Below are 16563 nucleotides of genomic sequence, written 5' to 3'. Positions count from 1 at the left end.
GCAATAAAGGAATGAATAGTAAGCATGAAATCAGAGAGTTCTCAGGTAAGGGACCAAATTCCTAAAATGTGATTTAAAAGTTAAAAATATAAGTCAAAAGTGAGGTGTTTAATGGTCTTCCAGTAGACTTCATAATACTCCCTACATGAGTACAACAAATGTTGACTAAATGCCTATATGTGCTTAGCACTCTTTGAGAGCCTCATTCAATATTTGTGAATAAAAAAGACATGATGTCTGATCTTTAAGAGATTATAATCCAGTGGAAGAGGTGGAAAATAATCATAGAAATCATTGTTCAATCAAATCTGTGAAAGTGCTTTTATTTTTTAAAGATTTTATTTATTTACTTTAGAGAGAGAGAGAGAACATTGAGTGGGGGCAAAGGCAGAGGGGAAGGGAAAGGCAAAGGGAGAGAGAATCTGAAGAAGATTCTGTGCTGAGCGTGGAGCCTGATGCAGGGCTTGATCTCACCACCGCAAGATCATGACCTGAGCCCAAACCAAGAGTCAGATGCTTAACTAAGCCCCCCAGGTGAACCGGTGTGAAAGTGGTTTTTAAAAAGACACCCATCGAGTAAAGCTAAGATATAACACAGGTTTTACCCTTGGAGGGGGACTCCCAATCAGGCTCAATTTTAAAAAATGAACTGGAATTAAAAAGGTATATAAACTCACCTATCTGAAAAATTCAGGTAGTCAGAATGAATCATTCCTTTTTTTTTTTTTTTTTTTTTTATGATAGTCACAGAGAGAGAGAGAGAGGCAGAGACACAGGTGGAGGAAGAAGCAGGCTCCATGCACCGGGAGCCCGATGTGGGATTCGATCCCGGGTCTCCAGGATCGCGCCCTGGGCCAAAGGCAGGCGCCAAACCGCTGCGCCACCCAGGGATCCCAGAATGAATCATTCCTTAAATAATTATGAGAATCAAAGTTTGGCTCTGGTAATTTCTTCTATCTGACATTTTTAGTTTTTACTCTATCACTAGTTATCTAGCCCAGAGACAGGAGTTGAAATTAAAATTGAATATGGGAATGCTTTTTAATTTAGTGGGCTTTTTGTTTATTTTGAGTGCTAACTCCTACATGATATTAATACATTCCAAATCCTTCCTAAAAATTGATTTAGTTAATAAAATATTTTTCCTTAGAAGTAATTTTAATATTTTGAGCAAGGAACTACAGCTCCTTGTAAATAGTGAACATTTATTTGCCAACCACATAAACAATCCTGGAAAATGCAATAACTAGCTTTAGTCTACAGTATAAAATAGGGGTAATTTTTTCTCTCCAATAGAAAATTCTACTTATGCTTCTTTAGCTCCTTTGGTCTCCCCAACTCTCAGCCATGTATTTGTATTTCAGGGAAACTGGTAACCTCTGCCTGTGTTTTTCTCTAGGTGTAGCTTACTTCTTATTTGTTCTCTCTGCTAGGATCACTGATCTGTACTACTTGATGTCTAATGTCAGAAAACCATGTCATTTTTCCATTTTCTTTTTCATTATTTCGGGGGGGGGGGGGGCGCGGGGCATATCCTTTCCTTGTTACTCCATTGTAACCAGAAGCATAAAGCTTACTTTGCTTTTAAGTGACATGTATTTTTCTCTTCCAATGCATTTGGTGTCCTTCAATTTTCTTTATTTCTCTCTGAATACATGCTTTTTTTTTTTTGTACTCTCAATGCTGTTTATTACTCAAGGATAGAAAAGAAGGACAGTGGTGCCAGACTGGCTCTGTCAGTAGAGCATGTGATTCTTGACCTTGGGGTTATGAGTTCAAGCCCTATGTTGAGCATAGAGATTACTTAAAAATAAAAATTAAAAAAATTAAAAAAAGAAAAGAACAGTAGAAAGTACTGAGAGTACAAAAGATTCCAGCCAAAATGAAATAAAATATTTCAGGACTTTCCTGAACCATTTCTTACAGGTGGAGCCAGACAATGTCTGGGTAGAGAAAATCAGTTCTCCAAATTGCCCCATAGAAGACCAGTGATTTTTTTGGAAATGTGAGACTTGCTGGCATTTTGACCTCAGGCAAACCATGATAAGAGTATCATTCACTTGACAGTATTGTTGAGCAGATTGAGATGATTACATGAAAAAGCTACAGCTACTATTATATTGGCTACAGTCCAAACCATATAGTGAAGACTACTTGAGAGCCAGGACATAAAACTTTGAAGTTGTGTTTAGCTTTGTAGTGATACTACTTGGGTTCAGAAACTGGCTTTTTTTGATGTGTGACCAGGGATAATTTACCTAAATTCTCTGCATCAATTACTTCACTGCTAAACTGAGAATTCTAATTGTGATTGCCATGAGGATTACATGATGTAATTTATGTAAAGTCTTTAGATGATGGAATATGGAGAGTGCACAATGTTAGATGTTATTAGAAATGTCTTCTTGTTAGCCTCTTGACAATACTGAATTATGGATCACAGTGGGGAAATCCAATTCTAGATTGGATAAAAATATTGAATATTTTATGGGAAGTGTCAAAAAACAGTGTCTAATTTTAGAGGCACAAACGAATAGTTTCCAGGGTGGAAGACTCATTTCTTCATTAGCACCCCTTCCTTTGGGCAGCTTATTGTATTCCAGGTGGTGAGGCCTGTGTGAAGAATTGGGTCATCCTCAATGAACAATAGCCACATGTGGTTGGATGACTGACAGGTTATCTGACACATGAAAAAGTGACACCTTTTCAAATAGGTCAGAAAACCAAACAGCTTATTCTAAGTTCTTGAATTTTCAAATATCTTCCCCCTTTAAAAGAGAGGAAATGTCTTATTACCCATCTAGGAATTGGAGTGGGGGAACTGCCTTTTCCTATTGTTATGAGTCCCTCTTAGACCTCTAACTCATTAGCAAGTTCATGAATATAGTTAAATAGTATTTAATGTAGAACTTGGGAGGCTGAATTTTAATTACTGTCCTCACTTTTAGCTGAAGTGGCACTGTGAACATGGATTAAATTCCTAAATTACTGATGAGGTGTGAGGCACACTGGAAAATGGACAATGGGGATAAAAAGAAGGCAGACCAATTAAATTTAACCCTAAAGTTGGGCACCAGGGTGGCTCAGTAGGTTAAGCATCCGACTCTTGATTTTGGCTCAGGTCATCGTCTAGGGTGGTGGGATAGAGCCCTGCAACAGGCTCCGTGCTCAGTGGGGAGTCGGTTTGGGATTCTCTCTCCCTCTCCATCTCCTCTTGCCCCTCCCCTTGCCCATGCTCTCTCAATCTCTTGCAAATAAATAAATAAATGAATAAATAAATCTTTTTTTAAAAAGTAAACCCTAAAATAAACTATGGACTCTGGGTGATAATGATGTGTCAAGATAGATTCATCAATTGTAATGAATGCATCATTCTGGTGGGGATGTTGATAATGAGGGAGGCCCTGCATGTGTGGGGGCAGGAGATATATGGGAAACCTCTGTACCTTCCACTCAGTTTTGCTCTGAATCTAAAGTATCTCTGATAAATAAAACCTATTACATAAAAAATTTTTTTAAAACATTGTCTTCAAAGGCAGCAATACCTGGAACAAGCAGCATTCTGTAGATAGTGAATTAACTGATGACCCTTTTGATCAAAACATTCTGTTATTAAGTCACTTAGGGAACAGCTATGAAAAAAAAGTATGAGATTTAGAGTAAAAAACTGGGTCTCCTAACTTATCCATGTGATTTTAAACGTGTTTATTTAGATCTTTAAGTCCATTTTCTCATTTAAAACATACAAATAGTATTGCCATCTACAAATTAGTTTTGTCATGAAGTTAAAATTAAGTAAGACTGGAAGTACTTCATGAGCTATAAGGTGCTAAGCAAAAGCTCATTGTTGTTCTTGATCCATACTGGCCTCAATGTGTATCTTGATCATATTCACTCATAAGGCTAACTCATTACATCTGAAAAATCTTTTAAAAAGGGGAGTGAGGGATGCCTGGGTTGCTCAACAGTTGAGCGTCTGCCTTTGGGTCAGGGAGTGATCCAGGAGTTCCAGGATCAAGTCCCACATCGGGCTCCCTGCAGGGGGTCTGCTTCTCCCTCTGCCTATGTCTCTGCCTCTCTCTCTGTATCTCTCATGAATAAATAAATAAAATCTTTTAAAAAATGAAAATAAAAAAATAAAGAAGGGGAATGAGAAATAAGGAAGGAAGAGCTAACACTTTTTTTTGCCCTTAAATTTATTAATATATGCAATTCTAACTAAAGTTAGCTCTTAAAAAATACAATTTGTTGTCATCTGGGTGTGGTTGTATTGTAAGATGCCACTGCTCTGAGGGTGGCTAGCAGTGGCACCAGGCCAAATCCATTGTGGGTGTGGAGACATCTAGAATAATAAAGTATCACTCCACCCAGCTGTCTGTCACCTAATTAACTGGTGTGCTCTGAAAACAACTCTTGGGAGTCACAGTAATCTCTCATCTTAAAGTTGTGATGCAATGGAAAATGGCAGCCTACTTATGGCGGAAATGCAGAATATACTCCAACGTTTGTTTTCTGGTAAGTGAGGCAAATGGGAGACAACTGGGCTTTGTAATTCCTGTGGAAGTTCACCCTTGATTCCTTGCCCACATGGATTACATTTCTGAGCTCAGCAGTAAGTGCTTACATAACTAAAACTGCTTAGCCCTAGGCCTCCTCTCTAGAAAGAAAAAAAAAATGAATATTGCAAGGCAAAAGAGATACCTTTGCCAGACCACAATTTTCCTTCCATTTATCATAGAATTAAACAGTGAGGGTATATATAGCAATGAGCTCTGTTAGAAAAGAAAAAAAAAAGAAGGAAAGAAAGAGGGGAAACCTGTCAGGTTAGTCCCTGACAAGAAAACACACTCAGCCCTCTTGAGTGAGTGTACAGTCTGAGAGAATTCAGTATCCAAAGAACTGATGGGTCTTGGCATATTCTAGTACATTCAGATATCTTCATTTTATCAGTGTAAGGCCGATGAGGGGAAGCCATAGATTCAAGGACAGACATCTAGTGAGTGGCAAAGCCAGAACTCATTCTACATCTCCTGACTTCCAGCCCCATGTGCTTTCTTTCACATCACGTTTTCAATCACCTGCTCATGCTTGATTTTGGAATTGACTCTTCCTTCATCACCCTGTATTTTGAGAATAAACCAAGACTCATCTCATATACAGAATTCTGTGTAATGGGTTTGAACTCTAGGTTATATTTTTATTAGCTTTACTCTATCTTAACTGGAGGCAATTTTGTCTCCCTAACCTCCCCCAACCCCCCCGCCCCACCGCCCTTGCAACCTGGGGACATTTTGCAATGTCTGGAGATGTTTTTACTTGTTACAATTAGGGGTGTTCTATGGCACTAGTGGATAGTGGCCAGGGATGTTGTTAAACATACTGCAATGCACAGGACAGCACCTCCCATGCCCAAGAAAGAACAACCCAATCCAAAATGCCAGTAGAGATGTTCAGAAACCCTGCTCTATGCTTCTTAACCAGAATTAATCTCAAAGTTTCATTAATTGTCCTGGCGATTAGACAGTTGCTTCTGGAACAAGAGATTATGCTATGACACACAGACGGTAAAAGGATACCAACAGAAAAGCCAAATAATGTTTATTTTTTTAATGATTTACTAGCTTAACCAGTTTTTTGTTGTTGTTGTTGCTGTTGTTGTTTGTTTGTTTGTTTGTTTGTTTTTACCTCTGATCCTAAAATTCGTATCTTCACTTGGGTGTAGAATGCATGCACAAATCCTGAATCCATCAGTAACCTGTCTTGGCCAGAGATACTTTCAACAGAAGATATAGAATACTGGATATTTTACTTTGGCCTTCTTTCTATCCCTTTCCTCCATGTTTTCCAATAATTATTTTGTCATTAGCATCTTTGCAGCCAAACTCCTCTGAGATCTACCTTCCAAGGATCTTCTCTGGCTGCTTACTTTTGCTGAAATTTCACCTAATTATTCAAAGTTGGTCACATTCTAAAAGTTTGTTCATTTTCTGATTCTCTTCACTGTTACAACCATGGCCTATCTCAAATTGGTACCCCAAAAGCCACTTCCCTAACTTCCTCTCTCCTTTCTCCTTTAGAACTTTCCTAGAAGTCTTCTGTGCTTTCTCTGGTGTTTACATTGTTTCTGTTTTGGCTATAATGAATTCAGTGCTTAAACAATAAAATTTGTTCAAATAAGATCATGAATGTGAGCATAACATACATAACAAATAAAAGAGTTTTGTTTTCAAGGAGTAAGGGAGGGAACTGTGTGTCTCACACCCAGTTTCCACTTCATTACAGAGAGGATAACTTTCTAATTTTTTAAGTTTTTATTTAAATTACAGTACAGCTAAGATACAGTGTAATATTAGTTTCAAGAGTACAACATAGCACTTCCATACATCACCCAGTGCTCATCACAGTAAGGGCACAGAGAGGATAACTTTCTAAGTCATCAGTGTATATATCCAGTATCTAGTAGAGGGAGTACATGTAAAGAAGTTATATACATATTTATTGATCAAAATGAAAGAGAGAAAAGATATAAACAGTTTGAAAATCACAGTGATGCCAAGTGTAGACTTTTCTCCCTGCTACATTTTCCCCACATCTCAGTTGTTCTTAGTATGTTGAATCTTGTATTAGTTGAATATTCCTCATATTATGAACAGTTGTATCTTTTCCTACTGATCATGTTACTCAGACTTGCTACCCTCTTTCTTCATTTCTAAAGTTCACTTCTCATTTTCCATTATCTCTATCAAGACAATTCATTCATTTGCTCACTTTAGTAACACATAAACTAAAATTATTCATTCGTTGATGAATATTAATTCATTCATTGATGAATGATTCACCGAATCATTACTTATCATCAACTTCAAAGTCTGTGGAAGTTACTAAAGATGAATCAGCTATAAACCTTTCCTTCAAGGGTCTTCTAATCTAATAGGGTAGATAAGGCTAATCCCCAGTATAGCTCTACGTGGAAATAAACAGGGATAACTGACAAAAGATAAAGTGCCATGGGAGTTTGGACTAGGAAAATTTACTATCAGCTGAAACATCTTGAGTCTCATTCTGCTGTATTTCTCATGGCTTTTTCTACCAGATATTTTTAAATAGCAAATATTTTAACAGGAACTCTGTGTGCTGGGTAAAAATTCTATTAAAATAAACATCTTGATTAACTATTTTGCTCCTTTTATTTTTTATTTTTAAAAGATTTTATTTATTTTTTGAGAGAGAGAAAGCACAAGCAGGAGAAGGGGCAGAGGGAGAGGGAGGAGCAGACTCCCCACTGAGTGTCCCAACTATTCTGCTTTAAATATTTGCTGAGTATACATAAATAGTGACATGCAAATTGAACAGTAATCTTATATATCTTTATAAGTTAGAAAATGTAATCAGTATAAATGGTTATCACTTATATATAATCAGTAAAAAAATATAAAAACTTGACCAAAGACAAGGCGTCTGGGTGGCTCAGTTGGTTAAATGGCCACCTTGGGCTTCTTGTCAGGATCCCAAGACTCTGGGATCCAGCACTAAGTAGTTGTTATCTTAATCCTGGGGCTCCCTGCTGAGCAAGGAGCCTGCTTCTCCCTCTCCCTTTGTCCCTTCCCCCTCCCTCACTACCCCCCCACCAATCAACCCTAATCCTTCCCCCTCTCCTCTCCACCATAAAATGAAAATTATTAGTTATTTCAAAAGAACACTGCATGTTTGTGGTTTTTAAATGTACCTGTATAGTTATGTATCTCTATTGACTGGTACCTGTCACTATCCAAACATTCAGCAGTGATAACATCTACTATGACGAATGCAGTAACAGATTTGTACTGCTAAGAAAAAGTTGCCACATGCTAGTTTTCTTTAACAATGCTGATTATCACAATGATAATACCTAGTATAGGAGAAACATTGGAAGTGGAAATCTAGAGACATGAACCACAACCTTGGCTACTAATTACAAGTCATCTGGCCTTAGGCAAGTTGCATTGTCCTCTTAGAAAAGAGATTACTCATTTATGCCATATTGAGTATAGACCAAAAACTCCTAATTTCAAATAATGACAATAATAGTAATTTTGTCTTGCATGATGCCAGAAATGTCTACAAAAAATTGCCCCATCCAATTTCTTTGAGGAAAAAGAAGCTCTAGGCTATTCTTTCAGAACAGGGAGGCATGGCTACTATCAGGGTGGACATGTGGTCCAAGGGTAGCCAATCCATAGGCTGGGTATTCTCTGAACAAGGACTTTGGCATAATAGGGGCACTGGGTATTATTTTAGCTAACTAATCGCCCTGCTGGAATTTGAGTAGTGTAATATGGAGAGAATCAACATACTGCTAAATGGAAAAAGAAATAAGATACAGAAAAGTAGCTGAGGCCAGGACAGTGGTGTCAGAAGAACTAGTGAAAGGGATGGCAAGAAAATCCATTGCTCCCAGAGATGAAGGCAGGTGTTTTAAGCATTGCAAATATACTGACACATTTCTCTACAAAGTATGGAATTCAGAATTGTAAAATTACCTAACTACCAAAGCATGTGCAGAGCAATCCCTTTATGACTATGCACTGACTATAATGAAATATCAAAACCTTAAAAAAATTCTGGCACCTTGTCTTTGAAGGTCCCTGAAGCACATTCTCCGGCTTTCCTATTGGATCATTTATTTGAACTGCTCTTGGTTGTGAACCAAAGCTTTTCCAGGGTCCCTCAAGGGTCCTTCTTTCTTTGATTGTGATAGAAACTATATAATATGAGGTTTAGCATCTTAAAACATCTTTAAGACTACAGTATTGTTAACTATAAGCACAATGTTGTATGGCAGATCTCTAGGACTTTTCCATCTTGCAGGACTAAAACTCTGTATCCACTGAACAACTCCCTGTCACCCCACCCCACCCCCTGGCACCCATCATTCTACTTTCTGTTTCTGTGAATTTCATCATCTTAGACTCCTCATATAAGTGGAAACATGCAGTATTTATCCTTCTGTGACTGTCCTGTTTCACTTAGCACAATGTCTTCAAGTTTCATTTATGTTATAGAATGTGACAGGATTTCCTTCTTGGGATGAACCAATATTCCATTGTATGTATATGCCACATTTTTCCCTCAAAATGCCTCAAAAACTTATGAGGGATTATTATCTCCATTTTAAAACTTGAAACTGAGGTTCAGATTCTTATCTCAAATTACAAAATTAGACAGTGGCATAGACTGCCTTCAAACCTAGAAATGTGTGACCACAGAGCCCAGGCTATTGTGCTGTCTTCCAAATGTAAAATTGCAACAGGTTGTTATCCCACACCTCTACTGAAAATATTAAAGTGATGTTTTTCAAAATACTTCCATATCTTTAGCCAGTACCTTCATATTTTTGTTCCAATGTGGGAGATAAATGAGAAAGGTATTATCATTTCCATTTTGCCAATACAGAAACCTAGGATCCCACCCAATTTGGAGACCATATAAAGCAAACCATTGCAGAGGAAAGGACACATGCTTGTCTCTTCCACTTACCAGGTATATGAACTTCTGCACTTTACTAATAAGGAGTTCCTATGTCAATAATGATATTGATCTCATAGAATAGTGCAAGGATTAAAATTAAATGAAAGCTAGCTCTATAACTGACAAATAAAAGATGTTCAATAGATGATCACTCTCTTCTTTTTTTCATTTCCAGATCCCACTCACCCTTTTTAAGAATTAAATCACACTCTGTTTAATATCCATCAAATTCTCCAAGGTCAAAGTATAATGTGAAATGCATGAAGTATGATTCATCATATAGTATTTCCTTAGATTTAAAGAGTGTCATTTTATCCAGGACTACTCATGTCTATTTCTGCTCACTTGCTAATTTATTTCCACCCCACCTTCTTCTACAAAGCATTTAAGGCAGAGAACTCAACTCAGATCAAAGTGCCAGGATATAATCAGTGACATAAACATGAGGAATCATTCTTTCAGTGGTTTCCTAACTTAAAAACCTGGGAAACGAACTAGGGGTGGTGGAAGGGGAGGAGGGCGGGGGGTGGAGGTGAATGGGTGACGGGCACTGGGGGGGCACTTGACGGGATGAGCACTGGGTGTTATTCTGTATGTTGGTAAATTGAACACCAATAAAAAATAAATTTATTTTAAAAAAAACTCCTTGTAGAAAAGGAAAGAAGGACTAATCTGAAAGCCAGATACATTTAGAATTGAGGACAATTTCATCATCCAAAAAGCTAGATTTCATGAAAATTGCCTTCTCTGAGTCTCAGTTTCCACTTCTGTGAATTGAGCAGGATTAGTTGATTTTTCATTTTTCTCCCAACTTCTATGATGCGATGTTATTATGGGAGCAGAACATCCATTAGGGAATCTAGCCGCTACCTTAAAACCAAAGTGGAGAGGAGTTCCAGCTGTTGCAAGACTTCCTGTCCACCTGGGAACACTCCCTCCCTGGCCTCCTCTAGCATATTGACTTGATCGCCCATTTGACGCATTATTTTAATGATTAAATTATGAGTTGTTTTTTGTTTTTATAGGTGTGTAGTTAACAGAGAAAACACATAGTTAATAGAGACTTATACATGTTCATAACTACAATATCCAATAGAGTGAAGACAGTGAATACTTACTTGCTGATAAGAGAAATTTCTTTTTGTATTCTTTCAGATTTAAAACTTTAAATAATTTAAGTCTGTTTACAATTGCACATTCCCTGGTTCACACAAAATAGTTTCTGTCATTAATGTTGTCTCCAGACACTGTAAAACCTTTTCACCTTAACTATTATGTTTGACACCTCCAATAGTCTCAAATCTTGCACAGTGATCTACATCCTACTACTGATCTACATTCCTATAACATTTATAAGCAGGGAAGAATTGCAAGTGAAAATAATGGGCTTAAAATTAAATCAGGTTCTTGATCCAGAATTCACTATTACCAGCCATTAAAGCAACAAAAAAAAAATATTAAAATTTCTGACTCTTGGCTTAGATTAAACTATTCTATAGTTATCATGAGGGTTGATTAGATAGTATCTGAAAATTTCTAGGCTATAATAGGTACTCAATAAATGGTAACTATTATTCATTCCACAAAATATTTAGGTATGTAGATTAGGAAAAAATCTTTTCACAGATATGACTTTCTATGTAGAAAATACAAATAAACAGACAAAAAAAACCCCTTTTAGAACCAATAAGTGATTATGGCAGAGGTGCAGGATACAAGATTAATACGCAAAAACCAAACACTTTTCTATATTCCAGCAATGAATAAATGGAATTTTAAATTAAAAACTCAACACTATTTATATTAGCACCCAGAGAAATGAAATACTTAGGTCTGAATATAACAAAATATGTACAAGACCTATATGAGGAAAACTACAAAACTATGGTGAATGAAATTAAAAAATTAAATAAAAAGATATCTTATGTTCATGAATAGGAAGACTCAATATTATCAAGATGTCAGTTCTTCCCATCTGGTCTACAGATTCAATGCAATCCAAATCAAAATTCCAGTAAATTATTTGTGGATATTAACAAAGTGATTCAAAAGTTTATATGAAGAAGCAGAAGACCCAGAATAGCAAATACACTGTTGAAGAAGTAAAACAAAGTGAAAAAAAAAAAAAACAAGTTGAAGGAGTGATGCTACCTGACTTCAAAACCTACTATCAAGCTACGGTAGTCAAAACAATGTGGTACAGCAATCAAAACAAAAGAACAAATAATCAACAAAAAGAACAAATTGATCAATGGAACAAATGGGGAGCCTAGAAATGTGGTACAGTAATCAAAACAAAAGAACAAATAATCAAACAAAAATAACAAATTGATCAATGGAACAAATGGGGAGCCTAGAAATAGACCCATATAAGTATGGGCAATGGATCACTGACAAAGGAGCAGTGGCAATACAAGGAAGCAAAGATAATCTTTTAAATAAGTGATGCTACAGGAGTGTCTGGGTGGCTCAGTTGGTTGGGCTTCTCACTCTTGATTTCAGCTCAGGTCATGATTTCAGAGTCTTGAGATCAAGCCCCATGTTGGGTTCTGTGCTGAGCACAGATTCTCTCTCTCCCTCTGCTCCTCTCACTGGCTCATGCAATCAATCAATCAATCAATCAAATCATTTAAATAAATGATGCTGAAAGAACTGAATATCCACAAGCCAAAAATAAAAACAAAAACCAAAAAAAAAAAAAAAAAAAAACGAAAAAAAAGAACCAGCCCAAACATCTTAATATAGACTTTATACTCTCACAAAGATTAACTCACACTAGATTACAGATCTAAATGTAAAATGATGCAAAACTTTATATAAAACTCCTAGAAAGTAACAGCAAAAAACCTAGATGACTTTGAATATGGGGATGACTTTTCATTTTTATTTTTTTAAGATTTATTTATTTATTTTAGAGAGAGAGCAGGGGAAGGGGTAGATGGAGAGGGAGGGAATCCTCAATTAGACACCCTGCTGAGCACAGAGCCAGACTCAGGGCTCAATCATGAGATCATGATCTGAAATGAAATCAAGATTTGATGCTCAACTGACTGAGCCACCCAGATGCCCCTGGAGATGACTTTTAGATACAGCAGCAATGTCATGATTCATGAAAGAAAGAATTGATAGGCTGGAGTTCATTAAATTAAAAATTCATGCTCTAGAAAAAACAAGAGAGAGAGAAAAGACAAGCCACAGACTAGGACACATATTTGCAAAAGATGTCTGATAAAGAACTGTTATTCAAAATATACAAAGAACTCTTAAAATTCAACAATAAGAAACAATATGATTTTGGGATGCATCGGTGGCTCAGGTGGTTAAGCATCCAACTCTTGGTTTCAGCTCAGGTCAAGATCTCAGGGTCATAAGATAGAGCCCTGTGACCTGAGCTCAACACAGAGTCTGCTTGAGATTCCTTCCCTCTCCTTCTCTCTCTCCTCCTCACCCCTCTCATGTGTGCACTCGCACACATGCTCTCTTCCTCCCTCTAATGAACAAATAAATAATATCTTAAAAAAAAAGAAACAATCTGATTTTTAAATGGACCAAAGACCTTAACAGACATCCCACCAAGGAATATATATAGAAAACAAACAAACATATAAAAAGATGCTTCATATCATATTACATTGGGGAAATGTAAATTAAAACACCGAAGCTACCATGTAACTATTAGAAGTGTCAAATTCTAGAATGCTGACACAACACCGAATGATGCTAGGATATAAGGAATGAAAACTCTCATTCATTGCTGGTGGGAGTGTGAAATGGTACAGTCATTTTGGAAGACAGTTTAGCAGTTTCTTACAAAACTAAAAACACCCTTATCATATAACACCTCCTTTTTATCTACCCAAAAGAGCTGAAAGCTTATATTCACACAAAAACATGTACATGTATATTTATAACATCTTGCCAAAATTTGGAAGCCACCAAGATGTCCTTCAGTAGGTGAATGGATAAATAAACTGATAAATCCAGAAAATGAAGTATTATTTAGTCTAAAAAGAAATTGGGTATTAAGCTATGAGTAGATATCAAGAAATTTTAAATACATATTACTAAGTGAAAGCAGTCAATTTGAAAAGGGTAGGTACCACCAGATTCAATCATATGAAATTCTGGAAAAAGTGAAAATATGGATACAGTCAAAAGATCAGTGTCTGCCAGGGGTAGGGGTGGGATTAGAGATGAATAATTAGAGCACAGAAGATTTTTAAGGAAGTGAAAATACTTTGTATGATACCATAATGATGTATACATGTCATTACACATTTCTGAAGACTCATAGGATGCTCACAATATAAAGAGTGAACCATAATGTAAACTATGGGCTTTGGGTGATGATATCTTATGCTTATCAACTGTAACAAATGTTTCACTCTGGTAGGGGTACTATGCATGTGGAAGTTGGCAGGGGTTATATGGGAAATCTCTGTACCTTTCCCCTAACTTTGCTGTGAACCTAAAACCGATCTACAAAATAAAGTCTTGATTTTTAAATCTTACCTTTGATTTCATCCGCAAAAATCTTCTGGTGACTTCTCTCAGGCTCAGAATCAAGATCTTCCCATTCATCTTTGTTTTTCAAAGACCATATAATTTGTTTGTGGCTTACCTATTGGAATATATGGGAAAATGAGTCCTTTGACCTTGCCAACCTCGCTTTTGAATACATCTTCTCCCTCCATTTATCACCATAGGAAGATTGAAGATTTTAAAACTAGTCACTGACAGAAAAACTGAGATTGAATACAGGCTCTCTTATTTTATACCTCTAGGATCTTATGGATTTCACTTAACCTAGCTCCATCTGTGGAAAGGTGATGGTAATGTAAAAATTGCTGCTAATACCTATATTGTTTATAACTCAGGGCCTGGCACATGGTAGACACTCAATAATTGGCAGTGATGTTGATAATGAGGAAGATGATCTTCTGGCCACTGAACAGAGATGCAGAAAGTAGAAAAGTTTCTCTCTTTCAAATTGTAACCGAGTTTTAACTAAATCAATATTGACTTATTCAATCCACACATGTTTTTCCCTAACTACCACACAGACTGACATCTGAACCACATATTTTATCTCATGTTGTTTTCATATAAATAAACTATTCACCAATCAGTTGTCTTATAGATTGTCAACAGAATGTAATGACTAGAAGGATAGATTCTGGAAGTAAATTGCCTGGACTTATATCTGTCACTAACTGTGTAAGCTTGAACAAGTTACTGTATCTCTCCTTGCCTCCATTTATTCATACAGAAATCCTGGATAATAACAGTAGCTATCTCTTACTTCAATAATTAAAATTAAATAAGTTAGCACATGTATAAAGTACTTAGAATGGTTCCTGGCAATCATAAGCTCTCAGTAAGTATTTGCTATTATTATTATTTCATCCTTTGTTCTCTCCGATAACCCTCTCACCAGCACCCTCCCAAAATATTTAGCATTAGCTGACCACAGAGAGGGTCCTGAGTATTTAATGACTTAAAATAGGATGTAATTTGGATTTACAAGGCTTAGAAAGAAAAACACTGACAAGGCTGGAAGAGTTTGTGGAAACCCATACAGCTATTTGAAGTGCAATATGCAGAGTCTGTAAGTATTTCAAATGCATATATTAATCTGTAATCTAACATTTTTATGCCAGTGATAAAACAGACCAAATTCACTAATGTAACCTACGAGTTTAATGGTTGTATAGCTCTGTATACAAGAAAATAATAAGGTAAACATATACCAAAAGGAAAATGGAAAATTAGCCACAGTGTATTCACAGTTCAGCTATTTAGACTTGAGCACACCAATCTCAGAGCCCTAACTGTACTCTCTGTTAACTATCCTACCTATCCTTCGCCTACATCAGGGAATGTATTTCTGAAGCCAAAAACCTGTCATTCTTATCCGACTCCTTTCTACCTAATCTTCCAGTAAGCCCAGTCAAGTTTTCCTCTAGAACATGCCTGCCTCTACACTGTTACCTAAACCAAACCATCTCTCATAAAGACTGCTGCTCTAGCATCCTCATCAGTTTCCTGGCTCCCATTTTGACCCCCATGCCAGTCAATTTTCCATACAGGGGTCTGAGATATCTTTTAAAAATACAAATCAGATCATTTAAGCCACCTTCTCAGCAGTTCTGATTGTTTTCCATGAGATCTCACATTGGAATTAGATCCGACTTTCAGCTCTGCCCTAAAAAATGCTAATGAATCTTTCCAGTTCAGCTTGTACTATTGTTTCTTCTCACTTATTATAATCTATTACCATCAGTCCTTTTCCTGTTTCTCTAACATGCAAGCTCATTGCTACCTTAGAATCTCCTATGAGCTTAACCTTCTACCTAGAAAGCTTGCTTCCCAGGTTGTGAGGGGTTCACTCTCATACAGGCCTCAACTTAAATATCTTTTTTTTTTTCAGACAGACCTTTCTTTGTAACCAAATCTAAGCAGACCCTCCATCTACTGCATCCCCAATCCCAGTCATTTTCATGACAGTTTATTTTCTTTGTAAAATAATCAGTAACTGGAATCCTTTTGATATCAATATATCTACTTCTTCACTATTTGTCTTTCCACTAAAATACAGGCTTCAAAAAGAAAGGATCTTACCTGAGAAATAACTCTTTCTCAGATTTTATTCCCTGAAGATTTATTTCATGATTATTGCTATTGGTATTATCACTGTCATTATTATTTATTGTGTGACTTGAGAATTTCCACTTGGTTTCCTCTATTTCAGGGTAAAAGTAAGAGCATTCCCTAATATAGATCACATAAAAAACAAACATAATTTCTTCTACTCATATTTTCTTATGTTCCCATTTAAAAAAATAGTGAATCCATTAATTTGGTGCTGATGATGTTTATTTTTCCTTAGATCTTCTCATCCTTGATCACATTCCTAGATCTCTTTTTATACATTATAATTTTTCTATAGCAATAGGACTCAAAGTATCATTTGTATCTGTGTCAGTTATCTCACCTATTGCATCTCATTTAAATGCCCTCTACAACCTGAAGAGGTGGGCATTATCAGGCCTGTTT

Source organism: Vulpes lagopus, chromosome 8 (genome assembly GCF_018345385.1).
Source record: "Vulpes lagopus strain Blue_001 chromosome 8, ASM1834538v1, whole genome shotgun sequence".
NCBI classification, from domain to species: Eukaryota; Metazoa; Chordata; class Mammalia; order Carnivora; family Canidae; genus Vulpes; species Vulpes lagopus.
The sequence above is the reverse complement of the archived record's forward strand: the minus strand, read 5'-3'. Positions refer to the sequence as shown.